The following is a 5,000-nucleotide window of genomic DNA, read 5'->3' as shown; positions in this document are numbered from 1 at the left end:
TTTCTTTGACATTTGAATCCAATCTTATAAGATTATTGGGATAGAAATTCTCGTTTTGGCGTCGCTATGACAATTTGATCCCACTTTCACACTGTTTCTACCTATTAATCGATGGCTCAATAATGTTATTATGAAGACGTATATTATTATCTTTCACCATAGAAATTATTGTCAGGTTGTAGTGAAAATGAATTGATGCTGTGCGAGGTAGTTATTAACAAAGAGGCGAGGTGAATGTAAGAAACCTTTATTCAACTGATAACAGTTCTGAGCAAGAATGTTACAAAAAGGCAAACACACTAATACGTGTAAAGGCTAGCTTAAACAGGTTCTGGTATCAGCGCGGGGAAGAGCGAGAGATAGAAAAAAAGACAAAAAAGATTAGTGCACAAGCGCGTATGCTCTTGAGAGTCGCACTGTAGATCAATGGAGATCCAGTCTTCTTTGCCACAAATGTAAATTAAGAAAGCCTTCAGTGTGTGATAGATCACGAGGAAAGGGCCCATGTTAGGGGGCGCCTCGTTAGCAGTGGCTTGCTAGTGCCAGTGTGCAGGAAAACGTGCGTTGCCGAGTTCAAATCTATTGGTATGTGTTGCTTTGCTGGGGGCTTGTAAGTATGGCGCCATGGAGTAAATTTTCCCACAATGTGATGTAGGCTGTGGAGACTGTCAGAGGTGGTTGCTGACGGAGAAAATTTGTTAGGGACGATCAACGGGTCATATCAAACACTATTTCAGCTATCGAGACATCTAGACCGTCCTTAGGAGTGGTCCTTAGTCCCAGGAAGAATAAGGGAATCTGAGTAAACTAGTTAGTTATTACAGCGGGACATCAAAACTTCTTTGAGGGTGCGATGAAAACGGTCAACCATTCCATTAGCTGCAGGGCTGTTGGCAGTTGTCTGATGTAGGCAGTTACCCTGGAGATTCGTAATGATGTCCACAATTGAGAGGTGAAAGTGGTACCCCTGTCAGAAGTAATATATTCAGAGATACCAAATCTTGCTATCCACCCTGAGAGTAAGGCATGTACATGAGGCAGACCTTGTAGTTTACCTGGGAATGCCTTCCAGCCAACAAGTGGAGCAGTCAATGTCGGTAAACAGGTAACGATGTCCTTGTGATGTGGGTAGGGGAACTACTATGTCGACATGAATTTGAGCAAAACGACGCTGAGGTTGAGGAAAGGTAATCACTCTTGAATCTGTGTGTTGATGTACTTATGAAGTTTGATTTGAACTACAGGCACAGACCCAATCTTTAGCATCCCCAGTAATGCCATGCGAATTGAACTTTGTCTTCAGTAGCTGTGCAGTAGATCGGTGCGAGGGATGTGAGAGGCATGGATAAAATCAAACACCTGACGGTGCGTGGGTGTAGGTAAACATGGTCGTGGTCTACCAGTACTGATGTCACAGTAGAGGGTGGCATTGGAGTCTTGGAGGCCAACGTCTTCCCTATGAAGGGATGTGCATGATATCATACATGCTTGGTATTCTGGATCTTTTTGTTGGGCTTCTGCCAAGGCGTTGTAATCTAATCCCAGGTGAACTGAGGCCAATGTGTTTCTTTACAACGGGATTCATTTTTCCAGGGACGTGTTGAAAGGTGCAGTTGTATTCAGCCACAGTGGAGAGATGTCAGTGTTGATAGGCGGACCAGGCATTAGCATGTTGAGCGAAGACGTGCACCAGAGGCACATGGTGTTTGCGAATGACGAATGGCGTACTGTCAGAGAAGTGGGGAAAGTGATGCCTGTTCGAACGACAAAAGATGTTCTGGTAAATGCACCACCAGCAATTTTCAGTCGAAGGTAGAGTAGCTGGACTCTTCCTTGGACAGTTTTCTACTTAAGAAGGCCAGTGGGCGAGGTAAGCCATTGACCACCTGCTAGAGTACTGCACCAATACTTACGTCGCTGTTATTGGTGGAGAGAAGTAGAGGAGATGTTGCTCTGGAAAAGTGAGACCAGCAGCTGTTGATAGGGCATCCCCTGCTTTGCAGAAAGTCGCTTCTTGAAGGAAATCCACTTCAATCTTTTGGCTTGCCCTTGAGTGATGTGTAGAGGAGATCAAGAGTGGTGGCGATGGCTGGCAGCAATTGATAAGAGTAGTTTATCATGCCCAAGAATACTTGCAGTACTTTGATGATCGAGGGCTTGGGGAAGTTCTGAACGGCTGGGGTAGAAGCCTTTAGGATTGATGCGGTTCGCAAAGAACGATATTTTGTTAGCGTCAAAAGTACACTTGCCGCACTGGACTACAAGGCCATTATGTTAAGAATACTTGCAGTACCTTGACAAACGAGGGCTTAGGGAAGCTCTGAACGGTTGTGGTAGAAGTTTTCAGGAATGATGCGGTTCCCAAAGAACGATATTTTGTTAGCGTCAAAAGTACACTTGCCGCACTGCTCTACAAGGCCATTATGTTATAGGTGGTCCAGAATGATGCATAGGTGATGAAGATGTTCCTCTTTGGAGGCAGAGAACACAAGAATGTTGTTCACATAACATATGCAGAAGATGAGGTCCCCTAAGATGCCGTCCATGAGACGTTGAAAAGTGGCCCCAGCATTATGAAGTCCTAAACAGGAGTAGTTGAAGGTGTATGTACCGAAATGGATGGTGTTTTGTGGTCATGCAGATGTCTTCTGGGATCATGGGCCCCTAAAAATTCCCCCTTCAAGAGGTCGAGCATGGAAAAAACCTTTGCTTTGTGCAAGTAGTGGTAATCCCTACATGGGAGTAAGGAGCCATCCTTCATCAGGACTATGTATACGGGTGGTCATCATGGGCTTTAGACCTTTTGGCAAAGTCCCGTTTCTTCCATTTCAGTGAATGTTTATTTAGCTGCTGCTAAACGATCCAGGGCCAAATGGCTGAATCTGGAGAACACTGGGGTCCATATGCTTGATTTGGCAGAGTTCGGGACAGAAGACTTTTGGGAGGAGGTTGGGGTAGGACTCTGTGGGTTCGCTGAATGGAGTGTGAGGTTGGAAGGGCCATATTAAAGAGGTGCCGACGAGTACGAGTCTGCATTGACTAATTGTCAATGCCCCTCATCAACCAGGAGGTAGAAATGTGCAAGGAAATCCGCACCAAGTAATGGCAATGTTACGTCGGCAACAAGGAATTTCCATTGGTATTTGGCTCTCCCGAATGATAATGTGAGTGTCTCATATCAGTGGCTGGGTATCTCAGTTCCACTGGCAGCTATCATGTGGACATCAGCAGGCTCAGAATGACTTTCATAGAAGGGAATGTCAAGCACCAGTGTCTACCACACAAAGCACACCTGTACCTAAAAATAAATGATTAGTGACAGGGGAGGCCACCACCACAAGTGATTGCCTACTTACACGTTTTTTTGGCTATCAATATCCATCCACACATTTCTTTGCAGCAGCACCGAATCTGGAGTGGTAGTACCAAAAATGTGGCTGATGGGCATTGTCATAAAGCCAATCGGAGATTTCTGGGAAAGTGTCCTAGGGGATTGCCACTAGGATATACAGTAATCTGCTTTTCTGCTTGAGCAAGTCATACCTTTGATGCAAAACTGGACTTCAGCTTGCTGGAACCAAACCAATGCTTCACTGATGGCAAAGGGCAGCAGTTATTGATGCAGCATGGGTCGCAGAGTCATGGTTGGTAGACGACATCGTAACAAAGGTAGTGCGGAGCGGTAAGCGAAAAAAGGCGGATAGGAGCTGATCATTCCAAGGGCCACCAATTTGCGAAGTAGTTGTTGAGAGATAGGCGAGGTGAATGTGAGTAACCTTTATTGAACAGATAAGTAGTTTATATACATGCAGTTCCGAGCAAGAATGTCACAAGAATTCAAACTCACTAATATATGCGAAACCAGCTGAAGCGGGTTCTTTGATTTAGGAGTGTGGAGAAGAGCGAGAGATAAAAAAAAGGCAAATATGTTACAGTTTACAAGCGTGTATGAAACACTAGCGGTACAACATTTAGTTTGGTGAGTACTTAGGGGATTATTTTAAAAAAGTTAGCAGCCCATTGTTTATTAAAAAAAAATGAAAATGTTTTGTTTTGTTTTCGTTTTAGTGCTTCTGCCAAGGACGATATGTTTACATCCTGTTTGTGTGATTTTGTCTGATTACAGGATTACTGGAAAAAACAAAATAATTAGATTTATATTTCAGGAAATAAATGATTCAATTTGGAATCTAAATCCTGAGTTTTTTCATCTCTTCGTTTTATTGTCTCCACCCAAGAAGTTATATTAATCATATGACTGGATAAAAGAAAGAAAACAAATGAATCCCATTGTTACAGTAATTGGACTAATCACGCTGGTGGAGTTTTGTAATTCGGGATTACCCTGATTCTGTGGGTTTGCCTTTTCCTTCTGGAATCCCTTTTGTTTCGTTAAATTTGTATTTGTCTCACACTTAACCTGTATAACTTAATTCAGCCGATCACATCTGTGTCGGCTCCAACACAGATGTGATCGGCTGAATTAAGTTATACAAGTAAGTGTTCGAAAATTAATTTTAGATTTAAAAATTCATATCATTATCATGGTTTTTATTGTTGTAGTTGTCGTCTTGTATATTGATTGAAAGAAAATGGTAGTTATATTTACTTTTGTTCGTGAGAAAAATGGTTATATGGCACTGAGTAAATTGGTAAATAGTCTATCATAATCCTTTGGGAATTTAAAAGGGAGAACACCACGCTACATAAGTCAATAGTCGGGGTGCTTGGTTGTGGAATGAAGGAGGAGGAGGAGGAGGAGGAGAAGAAAAGAATGGAATAGAGTTGAGGAGATGGAGGAGAAGGAATTGAGAGAGACGGATCAAGATGATCCTTTGAGTAGGGTTTACTCTTTCTCACTCTCCCTCCTCTCATTTTCATCTTTTTGAAAAAATGAACTCAATTTCCTCAGTTATTTAATCAATATAATTTTGTAGAATCTTCAGATAGACATCTTCACTCACCATAACTTACACCAACATAAAACATTACACAAATTA

At 42.6% G+C, this 5,000-nt stretch overlaps 1 protein-coding gene across 4 annotated transcripts in view; it reads left to right on the top strand.

The window, feature by feature from the left end:
• sif (still life) overlaps window positions 1-5,000 on the top strand; it is a 1,404,800-nt gene that overhangs the window by 435,405 nt on the left and 964,395 nt on the right. The window lies entirely within an intron of this gene.

The sequence above is a fragment of the Palaemon carinicauda genome, chromosome 1, assembly GCF_036898095.1.
Source record: "Palaemon carinicauda isolate YSFRI2023 chromosome 1, ASM3689809v2, whole genome shotgun sequence".
Lineage (NCBI taxonomy): Eukaryota > Metazoa > Arthropoda > Malacostraca > Decapoda > Palaemonidae > Palaemon > Palaemon carinicauda.
Note: the sequence above shows the minus strand (reverse complement) of the source record. Positions and strands in the feature narration are given on the sequence as shown.